Genomic DNA, 14,027 nt, shown 5'->3' with positions numbered 1-14,027 from the left:
AAGCTAGAACTTTATGAGTCAAGATGAGCAGGCCCAGAGGGGATCTTGTCAGCCAGATTTGTGACACAAGCTGAAAAAAAACCTCAAGTGTTTCTATTGGCATCTGTATTATACAACCTGAGCATGCCCAGAGGCATTCTGTCACCCATCTTCTTGTCACAACATAAGCATGGCCAGAGGCATCCCTTTCTTCCTCTTTATAATGTAAGCTGGATATTCCTAAAATTCTCCTTTTCTGTCACTTTGAACCTTTAGAGAATGCAGTCCATAGACTTGATCTAAGAATAGAAAATATTTGTCAGCCATATTTCCTTTTGGAACTGTTAATTTTTTTTTCAGTACTGGAGATTGGACCTTGAGCATGCTAGGCAAGTCCCCTATCCCTAAGCTGTGTCCTCAGCACTTGAAATATATTTTAAAACTAAGCATGTTCATCAATATATTTCTTGATTGTGTATGCTCCTAAACGGGCCTTTTCTTAATATTCTTTTCTTTATGAATAGATCCAGATTCTCGAGATAAGATTTCTCCTTTATCCTTAATTCAAGGTGGAGGTATTTCTTTGGAAATAATTTCTGTGCTCTCCTGACTTTCTTCAGGTAACAAGCTTGAGTCCACTTAATCATCTCTTCACTCTTGTTTTAGCTTTGCACTTACCAAGATGTGAAGGACTGAATTTGATTACACTTTGAAAGGCAAAGCTCACTAGTGAACATGAAGATTAGTTGTTTGCAAGAATGTACATTTTTCTGCATCATTTGAGAGTATCATATACTTTCTGTCCTTAAAACTATGTGCTGTATTAACTTAGTTATTTGCATATGTTATTCAAACCTTGAATCCCTGGAATGAAGCCCAACTTAATTATGGTGTGTATGGTGTGTGTTATTTGCATGTTGATTTTGGTATACAGAGTTTGTTTGAGAATTTTTGTGTGGATACTTACATAAATTAGTCTAGAGAGATTTTTTTGTTTTTATATAATATTGGGATTAGAGTAATACTAGCTTTCTATACTGAGTCTTATAGGGTTGTTTTCCTGTTTTATGGAACAATATCTTTCTTTCCTTATTCCTTGCAGTTTTAAAGTATCCTTTTATTTCTACAGATTCTTTGGATTTCCATGTAGGGTGTGTGTGTGTGTGTGTGTGTGTGTGACCAAAACTGAAAGAGGATTTTAAGAAGGGAAGAAGAGGTCAAAGAAGGGGAAGAGCGGGTCATAGACTACATGTATTATGAAAAGAGAAGTGAGGACTGTTTGAAGGAGAGAAGTGAACAAGCCAAGAGAAGGGAGGAGACCAATAGGGAGAACAGTGACTTAGCATGTGATGGTAAACATTATGTTCAAGTTTAAAATTACTGTGCTTAAGAGAATTATAAAACAAAAATTCCTGTAAGCCCTACTTGTCCAACAACAGATAGCTTCCTGGCGTGCTGGGGTTATTTTTGTCATTGCCTGGTCCTGTACAATATCAACAAAACAATTATTTATGTAAGATAACACACCATGTCTCTTTGCTCCTGTAAAAAAAGCTTGCTTGCCCTTGAATGCATGTAGGCAAGATGTGTGCTTGACTGCATGTAGGCAGGATGTGTGTTTGCCTGATCACATGTAGGCAGGAAGTACATCAGGATGTATGTTTGCCCTTAATTGTATGAAGGCAGGAAATACTTCTGAGTTTTGGGTTTATAACTCCTGGACTAATATAATTCAGAGATATAACTTGAATATATTTATATCTCAGGTACAGTCCTGGTATCATGAGTATCCAGCACGAGATCTGAATAAAGCTTCTTCTTTGTTAAAATTTATTCATTGTCAAACTGGGGAATCTCTGAATGAGCCCAGACCAAGCTATAATGACACATATATGAAAATTACCATAATGATATTCATTATTTTTGTGCTGACTTTAAAAATTTTTTAAATAGAAATTAAGTTAGTGCAATTGAATACGACACTGTCTCACAATAGAAGCATAGAACAAATTAATTTATTGATAACAGAACATAGAAAAATCAAGTTGGTACTGACCAAGAAGCTTTCTTCCTCTGGCTATCTTTCATAATATAGAAAGATGCTATTTAGGCTACTAGGAGACAATCATCAAAGTCTTCCCTAGCAGCAAACCTTGTGAAATTCAATGGCTGGTGTAGTAAGATATGCTCATGTGTGCAATAGCTGAATGAGTGTTATGGGACTAACCAGTTGAGTGCTGGTTCACTCAAGACCCATCCAGAGGAATAAGTATGCTTCTTTTATTATAAATCTGCTCAAGAATCCATGGTTGGGAGATCATAGATCCTTAAGTAAGCCAATTACTATTATCCTGCTAAATGGAGAGCAGATACTACCCTCTGAAGTTATGCCTTTATACCTATAAATTAGTATAGCTATTGGATGTCATCAAAGTTTGTCTAGTGGGTGGTAGTTAATACAGAAATCCAAAACTGGTTAAAGTGTAGAGAACAAATATCAGGGGAATGCTTAGCCACAAATGAAACATATGTATTACACCTCATCTCCAAGACTCAATGACTGTCAAGCAAAAAGATGTGGAAAGAGTATAAGAGCCAGAAGCCAGAAAGACTGGACTGAAATAGTATCATCTGGACAGAACAGGACTAATGCATCCCTGGAATCACAACAGCTGTGTTTCCCTATATAAGATCAAGCTTGTCAACATCTAGTATGGAGGGGAAGAAATTCAGAAGTCCTCACCCCTAACTGAGAAGCCATTGGCAGTTAATAATTTCTAGGGGATGGAGTGTCAGTTTTGTTTTAGAGTATGGCCTATGGTAAGTCAACCATGCTCCAGTGGGTGCACATTTGGAATCAGTGAGTTTTTAAAAAGAACTTAAAGTAGGGAAGAATGGTCAGATAAATCTAGGAGAGGTCAGGCAGAAAAGTTAAGGTGAATATGATCAAAATACATCGGATGAAATTTTAAAGTAATTGACAGAAAATAAAAGAAGCCTGAGATAAAAAGAGTTCATACCAATTATTCCACTTTTAGAAGAATAATGACTGCCTTTATTAGGGTTTGCTGATAGAGATCATAATTTCTATAACCTGTAAGTGGCTGTTTACTGAAAACTACACAAAATAACATGGGCTTTTTTTTTTTTACTTGATCTATTGTATTTATCAATTCAGGTAATGTAACTGACACTGTTCATATCATTATATACCATATTGTAGTTAAACAATGCACTAAAGAATTAACTATATAATAGAAACACGAGCATTAATAAGGATAATACAAAAGCTGTGTGAAAATGTTATGTAGTTTTTAAGGCTGGGACTATAGATTTTGTTTTTAGAAGAAATGGATACAAATTAAAAAAACATGAGTAGAATGAGTACAATGACAGAAACAAATTGAACATTTAATTAAAAGTAAATTGTCTAAACTCATAAACAATGATGACTTCAAAAGATTGAAATATATATGTATATATATTTATATGTATATATATTTATATGTATATATATTTTATTGCTATTGCCCTTGATGCCTTTCAGCAAACAAGGTAAGACTCTTGTGATGATTTGTTTAAGCTTGGCCCAGGGAGTGGCACTATTAGGAGGTGTAGCCTTGTTGGAGTAAGTAGGTACATCACTGTGGGTGTGGGCTTTAATACCCTTGTCCTAGCTGCCTGGAAGCCAGTCTTCTGCTAGCTGCCTTCAGAACAAGAGCTGGAACTCTCAGCTCCTCCAGCTCCATGTCTGCCTGAATGCTGCCATGCTTCCACCTTGATGATAATGAACTGAATCTCTGAACCTGTAAGCCAGGCCCAATTAAATATTGTCCTTTATATGAGTTAGTTGTCTTGGTCATGGCATCTGTTCACAGCAGTAAAACCCTAACAAGACAACTCCCTTGTTGAACACACTATACATTTCAGACAAAGGATTTGGAGGAACATATACATATACATACATATACATATACTTGTGTGTGGGTGCATGTGTGTGATTGTGTGACATGGAGACCTCCTATCTGAGGCTATTCCTCATAGTTTTGGACAAAACCATGCAGCATCTCTCTATCATCATAGAAAAGGTATCAAGAGCCTTATCCAACTGTAATGTCAACAAATCACAACTATCACAAGGATGATAAGATATTCTAATAAGTGCAAAGGGAGCACTTATCTAGGGGTAGTCTCTGAATTGGACTTTAGACTCTCTTAATGGGAGAGAATTTATGCCTATATAAGATCTGTAAACTTAGCCAACTACCTGTGGTGAGTGAGGCCATGGAAACTGGAAGAGAATCTGGTACTGTCTGTTTCCTAAGCCAGTATGATCTGCATTCTGAAACTCATCTTTATACTCACAGACATGTAGTTCTCACCCTCATCAAAGAAACTGCTTTTTGCAGTAGACAGAAAAGTGATAATTAAGGAAAACCACAAATGATCCAACCACAGAGATCAGTGGTCTGTGTAGTTAGTACATGTCCCCAGTTAAAACGTTTTCAACACAACCTCTACACTTAAGGCTTAAGTCACATCATGGAAAAAGGGACTGGGATTTTTTTTTTTAAGTTTTAAAATTTATTTTGTATTGGCCATCTACTGCTGAGCCTGAGGCCTAGATTTAAGAATGGGTTGTATCCTAGTGAGACCTAGTTAGAGAAAACTTTTTAAAAAAATGTACAAACTCTTATCAATTGAAGAACACTTCTGTGTGAGGAATGGCGTTTGTGTCTACATTCTCATTCAGCACTTGGGCCACATCTTGGCCAGAGTTGTGCAGGCCTTATACAAGCTACCTCAGCCTCTGTGGGTTCATATGTGCATTCGTCCTACTGTGTTTGGAAGGTTTTGCTTCCTTGGTGTTCTCCATTCCCTCTGGCTATTATAATCTTTCTACCTCCTTTTTCACAGGATTTTCTGAGCCCTCCAAGGGGAGAGAAAGGATACACACAATTCATTTAGGACTGAGCATCCCAAGGTCTCTTGCTCTTTGTACATTGTACTGCTATAGGACTCTGCATTTGTATCCATTTGCTGCAGGAGGAAGCTTCTTTGGTGATGGCTGAGCAAGACACTGATCTACAAGTATAGCAGAATGTTATCAGGAGTCAGTTCACTTCTGTGTTCCTTTAGCAGAACAGTGGCATTTGGTTTTCTCCTATGTCCCTCCATCCATTTATCTAAGAATTTCATAATTGCAATTTAAAAATTTATTTATTTATTCACTTTACATCCCAATATCAGCCCTTCTCCTCCCAGTAACCCCCTCATGCAAGTTCTCCCCCCATTACACCATCCTCTTTTCAAAACAGAAGGGGAAGGCACCTCTGGGTGTCAGCCACCCATGATAACTATCCCCCAACCCCACATACAAGTCACTGCAGGATTAGGTCTTCACTCTTTGGTTGGTGGTTCAGTCTCTGAGAGCCCACAGGGTCCAGGTTAATTGACTCTGTTGGTCTTCCTGTGGAGACCCTGTCCTCTTCAGGTCCCTCAATCTCAACTCTTCCGTAAGACTCCCGGAGCTCTATCTAATATTTGGGTGTGAATCTTTGCATCTCTTTCCATTGGCTGTTGAGTGCAGACTCTCAGAGGACAGTTATTCTAGACTCCTGTCTGCCATCATAGCAGGTATCATTATAGTGGGGCAGGAAGACTTTAAGAGCAGAGCATCAAGACTGCTGCTGCAAAATCAACAAGGACTTGAACTGGGAGAAGAAGGTATGTATTTGTGAAAAATCATGGGGAAGAGTAAAAGGTGAACATTATCAAGATACACATATATAATTCTCTAAAATAAATAAAATATAAAATAAAGAAATAAAAATAAAAATATATAAGTTATGAACAATACAAGAAAAAAAGATGAAAATCTAAATAGAAATTGTCATTGTGAACTGATATCCATGTAGAGAAAACTATCTTTAGGGTTAAAAATTACAGAGAGATGAAAAAGACTACTGTAATTGCAAATCTGTTGAAACTTACCAAGAAGATGTGATAATTTCAAAAGTTTATACATTTTATAACTTTGAAGTAGACAAAGCTAAATTCATTCTGGAGTTTCTAGAATAAATTGCTAAATCTGCCATCATTACAGTAGATTTATTTTTGTATTCTGGTGTTTGTTTGTTGTTTGTTTTTACCCTATTATTGAAAATAGATTTTTTTCTTCTACACTATATCCTGATTATAGTTTCTGCTCCCTTTACTCTTTTTAGTCCCTCCTTTTCCCCTCCACCCAGATCCACTCCCTTTCTGTCTGTCATTATAGCAGAACAAGCTTCTAAGACATAACATACAGCAAAACAAAATATAAGATAAAACAAAAACTATCATATTGATGTTGGACAACACATACAGAAGGAAAAGAGTAAAAAAGAGGGCATAAGAATCAGACCCACTCATTCACATATTCAGGAATCTCATCAAAATACTAAAATGGGGGCTATACTATATGAGAGGATCTGGTGCAGACTCGTGCAGGCCCCATGCTTGCTACTTAAGTCTCTGTTAGCTCATAAGAAATTTGCTCAACTGATTCAGATGAACTTATTCTCCTGGTGTCCTCCATCCTCTCTGGCATGTACATTCTTTCTGCCCCCTCTTCTACAGGGGTCTCTTATCTCAGGGGTGAAGAGATTTTATGGAAACATTTAATTTAGAGCAGTGTGTTTCAAAGTCTTTTTTTCATGCATTATGTCTGGCAATGTGTCTCTAGGATTTTGTTCCCATCTGCTTCAAGAAGAAGCTTCTTTAATGATGGTTGAGTAATGCAATGGTCCATGAGTATAGCAGAATATTATTTGGAGTCATTTTATCACTATTTTCTTTTAGGTAGATCTAGCACTATAGTTCAATATGGCCTTGAACTGGGACTCTCCTCCTGTCTCAGCCTCCCAAGTTTGAGGAAAAAATGAATTTTTATTAACTTATATATCAATGTGGAAAATAAATAAAAAGGAATGTGAAAAACCTGGATATCACAACTGATAACCTTGAGCTACAAAATTTGGCAAAGGTTTGCTGCCAAAATTTAGGGAAAACAGGCTTTTCTATAGCCCATATCTTCTTGATCTCTGGTAAGTTTGTGTATTACAAGAATTTTTTCCATTTTACAATTCAGTTATAACTAATAAAACATGATGAAGTATGTTAATATATTTGAAAGTGGATGCACTTCTAAACTACCCCAAAGTTAAAGTAGAAACCACAATGGAAATTACTGAATGCAGATAAGAAAGTGTACCCATAATACCTGTGGGATGGAGCTGATGAGAAAGTGTACCCATAATACCTGTGGGATGGAGCAGAGGTGAGAATTCTCACATTTATCTTCTAGGAAATTTTTTTCTTTAAATCTGCATAAAAATAAAGGCCTCCAAATTAGAAAGTAAAAAGTTTTAAAAGTATATATATAACAGAATTTATGTCTGGGTCTTCAGTTCTAAACTATGCATATTCTTTTTTGTTTTGTTTTCTTTTTTTATATTTTATTTACATTTCAGATGCCATCCCCTTTCTCCATTTCCCCTCCCTAGAAAACCCCTATCCCATGCTCAACTATTCATATTCTTAATACCTTTGTTAAAACATTAGGTTGTTATAGAGGTATGGGTTTATTTCTAGGACTTCTCTTTTATTACATTGGTCTATATGTTTGAATTTGTTTGCTTGCTTGCTTGCTTGCTTGCTTGTGTTTTTAGAATGCCAGAATCATGCTTTGTAGCTTTGAAGCAGAGTTTGAGATGTGGTATTATTATGCCTTCTCTACTTAGGAGTTTACGGACTATTCCTCCCATATGAAATTTAGAATTACTTTATTAGTTTCATGAAGCATATCATTAGAAATTTAACGAGAAATGTGTGATTCTGTAAACCACTTTAAAAAAATTTTTTATCCAATACATTTCAATCATATTTCCCCTCCCTTAACTTTTCCCAGATCCTCCTCACCTGTTTACCTTCCCAGCTTCATTTTCTTTCTTTCTTTCTTAAACAAAAAAGCAAAAACAAAAATCAAAAGAAGGAAGTGAAAAATCAATAAGACAAAAAAGGAAACACAAAAAATCACTAAAACAAAACCAAAAAAGCTCACAAAATCCATGGAATTCATCTGTGTTTTAGCCAACTATTCCTGAGTTTGAGACCTCTCTGGGAGTGTGGCTGACATATACAGTGACACTCCATTGGAGAATTCCAATTCCCACTGTCCCAGAAAGTATCAATTAGAAATATCTTCTAAACAAAGGATATGGCTTTCCATCTACTTACACTTCTCTGTACTAGGATTTTATTTGGTTTAGGTGTGTATAGGTCCTATCCATTCTGTCTCAGTCTCTGCCAGTTAATATATATCAACCCTATTGTGTGTGAAAGACTGTTTCCTTGTAGTTCACCACCTCTGGCTCTCCCCCCCCCCACACTGCTTCTCTTTTGCATAAATCTTCAAATCCTGAGAAGAGGGGTTTGATAAAGACACTTCATTTCGAGCTTAGTGCTCCAAAGTCTTTCACTCTCTGTAAATTGTCCAGTTGTGGGTCTCTGTCAATCACTATCTACTATGAAAAATCCCTTCTCTGATGAGGGCTGAGCAATGCACTGATGGTATAAAATTTGTGTGGATATAGAAAAATTATCATTTGGAATTATTCTATGTTATGTTCTTAGCAGATTAATAGTAGTAGGTTTTACTGTAAGATTCGTGGTCTTTACAGGTTCTCGGCCACTGTAGCAGTGTCAGGTATGGGTTCCAGCTTGTGGACCTTAAATCTATTCTCTAGAAAGTGGTTGATTAATTCCGTAACGTTTATGCCACTATTATACCAGTATATTGTGTAGTCGCTTGTAGCTGGGTAGCATTTATGGTTACTTTTCTTCTCTGGTAGTATGCAAAACAACTGGCTCTAGTCAGTGTACCTAAGGCGTTGGCACAAGTTCAGTGTCTTCATGTTCAATGACATGAGTAAATCAATGCCTTCAGCAATAGGGTTTGTAGCATCAGGTAAAGTGATGAATATCCTTGGCAATATTATGTGATGTTTGGGGAAGTTTATGGAAACCTTTTGATCAATGATTCAATAAAATGTAACCCATTTTTGACATAGTTGTAGTTACTTAGGGCATTTTCTTCCCTAGTATATGGTGACTCCATTTAAATTTCTTTCATATATGTATATATTTTAGGAGTTTCTACAGTAATAGGTTTCCATGTGGCTTTTCAAAAGGCCTTTACTGTTAGTCATCTCATCCCATATGCCCTTCTTTACCCTGCCTTTCCATTCTCCTTCCTCATCTGATTATTCTAAGAACACTGTATTTTATTTTATATTCTAATAGAATAACCACAGAGAGATCAGGGGTCAGGAGAAGATCTTCCAATGATGGAAAAGTAGAATGCTTTGTTAATGAAATTATTTTCATAACATTGCTTCTGCCAATCTGTGAGTATGGCAGACCTTTCAATGTAGAGATGGAGGCAGGACTGTAGTCACTGTAGTTCCAGCATGAATGAGCTGTGTGCATGAGACTATAAAGCATGAGGAATGGCATATGAACAGCAAAACTGTTAGGCTGAGACCAACTTTCTATCTCAGTTAATCTAGAAAATAGATCTCACAATCAAATATTTTCCCTAAGCCTTAATATTTAATGTGGAGTTTGGTCTTACTTAGGGACTAGTTAGAACACTTTGTTTCCTCTTATTTTCCCTTTTTGTAATGAGAATGGTTCTGCTATACCTATCTCACTGTTGTATTTTAGAAACATTGAACTTTTGTTTTATAACTTCATAACTTGGGAAGAATTGGACTGGGAGTGGAGTTTCACCCATATATGATGAGACTGTTGACTTTAGTTTTTTTAAGTTGGTGCTATAGTAAGAGTTCTACAGCTATTAGAATTAAATAGAAATATTTTATTTTGTACAATAGCATGAATTTGGGGAGATCTTGGGTGGAATATTTGTATGATTCTAAAATTCATGTTATAATCTGAATCTAAAAGACCTACATAAAAGTGATTAAGTCATATGGAGAAAAACATTTACAAACACACTTAGTTGCCAGATGGTATACTAAGATAGTAACAATGTGTTTTGATAGTTCAGTGCGTAAGGCAATTAAGTCTACTTCTCTAGAATTTCAAGAATTAAGAAGCCTGCTTAAAAACAGTACTGATATCCAGGGGCATGCTCAATCTAGATTGGTCCATAGTTATACTGGAATTTCATCTGAAATTAGAAAAATAGCATAATTCAAATTAGGTTTAGATTAAAAGTAACATAATTGTTATTAAATTCAGTTACATGACACAGAAGGTTTGAAAGCATGTAAATCCGAAAGGGTTCCTCAAATTTCAAAGAGGAGAGGAAAAGACAAAAAAGAGGTTTTACATCATTGGGTTTAGTAACTTGTGAGTTTTACACTCTGTGTTTATGTCAAGAGAAACTGTACCTTCCCATTGCAGAAAACATATTCAGAAGCACCTCCCCCATACACACACATATACACCACCACTACCACCACCACCAACAACAACAACATAGATAGAACTGGACATATATCAAAGCTTAGAGAAGATGTGAAGTGATAGAACAAGATTAACCCAAAGTTACACAAACTTCAAAGAATGTTTTAATACCACATAACACATTCAAGCGCCCTCATTATTTGGACTCTAGCACCCTAGGTGTTACCCTATGTTCCTGTGCAGTAGCCAGCCCCACCTGCCTTACAGTAAGGCTTCTCCTCATCTCAGGATTCCTTTATTTAGGCTTCATTCCCTGGCATCAAACCTTGTACCATACATCCCTGGTGTGAATGCCCTATAAAGCAGGGTATTTCTGACTAAAATTCATCCTCAAACTACTTTAACATTCAGTGCCAAACATTTAACCACCCACCTCCTTCCTGAAAATTTAAATAGTGAGTCATTGCTCTACAACCCGATGAAAGTGAAGTTTTGTTTCCTGTGTACCCTGAAAGGATAAGAAGATAGATCAAGTTAACTTTCGCTTTATACCAGGGGAATTAGAGTTCCAAGTATGCTGACAAAATAGTCACCAATTTCCTTGTCTTAGCTTGCTTTGCTGTATAAGACCCTTCATATGTTTGAATTTAGTATTTGTGTGTGCATGTGTAGTATGTTGTGATGTATATGTCTGTGTACAAGTATGTGGCATGTTGTTATGTGTGTGTATTGACAATCAGAATTTTCTATCATTTTAGAATAACCAAATATATATTATTCGTTCTTTAGGTCTTCTATAGTATATCTTGATTGTGCTCTATATTAAAGGCAATATTAATACTTACTTTTATTTATGAACTTTTGAATTTACTTACTGAACCAACACCAATTCTGACAAAACATAATGTTTCACTTTTACTTCCAGGCTACAATGAGCTAATTCTCAATTCTGAGAATTGGGATTGACTTCTGAACCTTCACGAAGTCTTCAGAAGTTTTGGACTTAAGGTTTGGCTCATGTTATCCTGGACTCCTGCTGTCACTGTTTTTTAGCTCTTGTTCTTCTGTGTACTTCCCCAAGATGTCACATCCCCTCTTTGACTTCACTCATTACCTCGTGGGAAGGCCATGATCTGCTTGCAGATAGTTTCCTTTGTTTCTAACTGCTTTATCTTCCCCACTATTCAACTGCATCTCCTGGGTTTGATTTATATCCCTTAAGTCTGATTAGCCCCATCCCTGGAGTAATTCAGGTTTCTTCTGTGTTCTGGCAATCACTCTCAGAATAGCATCAATACTAGAATTTTTCTCTTTACCCTGAGCTAGTTTTTCCTTCGGCTTACAATTCCACAGGCTCTGGTTCTGGCAACCCCTCACTGCATAATATGTAGAGCTCACACCGTCTCTCCATGAAATCTGGAGAATATTTTCAATTTTCCCATCCATGGGATTTTATAAGGAGTTATGGGAGTTAAGTAATAACAAAGAGACACATGGTTGAATTGAAAATGAGATTAAATATACTGTTACAAGTTCATGTGTGTCTCCTCTCCTAAAATATTTCTGCATTTGTTTCAGTGCTGGGGGTAGAATTCAGGGCCTGTGCATCCTTGGTAAGCACTCTACAACTGACCTAAACTCCCAACCTCTGTTCAAATCTTAACAGACTATAATCTTACCTTCTCAGATTCACTGATCTTGTGAAAACTGTAGCACAATTGAGTATGTCTGGTTATATCAAACTTCTGGATACTCATCAATGGTTCTTCTCTTTCCACCCTCACTTCTTCAAGAGACTCAGATTATTGGCCCAATTTTGTCCTATAGGTCACTAAAGTTAAGGGAGTCTCAATGCCCAGTTACATAATAAAATTTATGATATTTACTATACAATTAGAGCTCTCCAAAAGGAAAATCAATAGTGTTAATGTCACTGTATAATAAATTATAAACTCTTTTCTTTCAAGAAAGGATGATTGTGAAAGTCCAGGGCTTTTTCTCATATGATCCACCTAACAGTGACAAATTAGCAGGACAAATATGTCAGCTACACTTAAGCCTGGTTGCCTTAGAGCACTTTGTTGAAATACTATGATATCCTGGACAAATTTCAGGGACTTCCACACTCATTGTCTCCAGCAGAAGGAACACTCATATTAGATCTAGTATTCAACTACTAAAGCTTTAAGAAGAATTAAGATTATAGTGGTTTGTAGCAAAGAACTACATTTTCTATATTTTTGGTAAGAGGTAGGTTGGCACATGGCTAATGAAATTGTTCAAGAAACAAATTGTCAGCATTTGTAGAACCATAATGACGTCAACCCTAACAATGTTTTGTTGTTTCACTTACATTTTTTAAGAGTGTAATCTAACCATGTAGCCAGGACTAGCCTAGATCTCCAAGTGTTTCTACTCCAATCTCTAAAATGCTGAAATTACAGTCCTATGCTATTATGCCTTGCTAGTGATAGAAAATCAATACATAAATTAACAGATATCAGAATGAGCATATTTATTCAACAAAACAAAATAAGAATAGTTAAGAGATTGTAGAATGATTGTTTCTCGGAAGGTGTAATCCGGGGTTTGGAGCTGTGGAGTTTCTAATGTGAGAGTTCTGAATATATTCAAGAGGCTTTAGAATGTGTTCTGGCACATCTGTATATTGCATGCTTTACTTTCTTTTCAGGGTAAAAAATGTGAATATAGTTTGTCTGCCAATGTGCTGGCAGTTTTGATGCCTCCTGTAGAAAGTGAGGTCATGTATAAGGTATAAGGTGAAACAGAAAGTGGAATTTTTAAGCCTGATGTTTAGTATTTCACCAACTTATAAAATGGTAGTGTGCAAGTCAAGGAAATTGGGGTTGCTTTAAATTCAAGGAAGTCAGCAGGATGGGATAGACTAGAGCTTCAGCAGGACAAGCATGGGTGTGGCCCAGAGGAACCCAGAGAGAGGGTATCTTGGAGTTGCAAGGGTATCTGCAGGCCTTTGTATCTATTTCTCTTGACTCTCTCCACCCAACACTGCAACAAGGAGTTTCTTGTATCCAGAAACAAGTCCAGGATGCTTTGAAAACAGGCTGCTGAGCTGGCAGAGCACATCCTTCCTTACAGTGGGCAGAATTGAAAAACAGTTTTGAAATTTATAAATGGACAAGTAATTTCCAGTTTTCACTGTGTAGCAGAGTTCTTCATCTCTGTTCCTCATTCTATGTTTGTGTCTTTGTTCTCCTTGGCAAAATTTCTGCTTCCCCATCACACTCAAGTAAAGACATCTCATTTCCTCTCCCTGAAAACAAAATGATTTTAAAAAATTCAAGCACCTTTGAACAGAGTTTTCTCTCCTCTCAATTCTGGGACTGATAATCAAAATCAATACAAAAGAAAATTCCCTGAATGTCACTAAGAGTAAAGAGTCCCAGCTTGTTGGTAGTACCCCTTTCTCCTGTATATATATATATTTGATGTATAATTGGTTTATTAATTTGCTTGTAGTAAATTTAGTTTGATTTTTTCATCTTTACTTCTATTTTCTATAAAAAGAGATATGTTCTGTAATAGGTTATTCT

Source organism: Arvicanthis niloticus, chromosome 14 (genome assembly GCF_011762505.2).
Source record: "Arvicanthis niloticus isolate mArvNil1 chromosome 14, mArvNil1.pat.X, whole genome shotgun sequence".
In the NCBI taxonomy this organism is placed as follows: Eukaryota; Metazoa; Chordata; class Mammalia; order Rodentia; family Muridae; genus Arvicanthis; species Arvicanthis niloticus.
The sequence above is the reverse complement of the archived record's forward strand: the minus strand, read 5'-3'. Positions refer to the sequence as shown.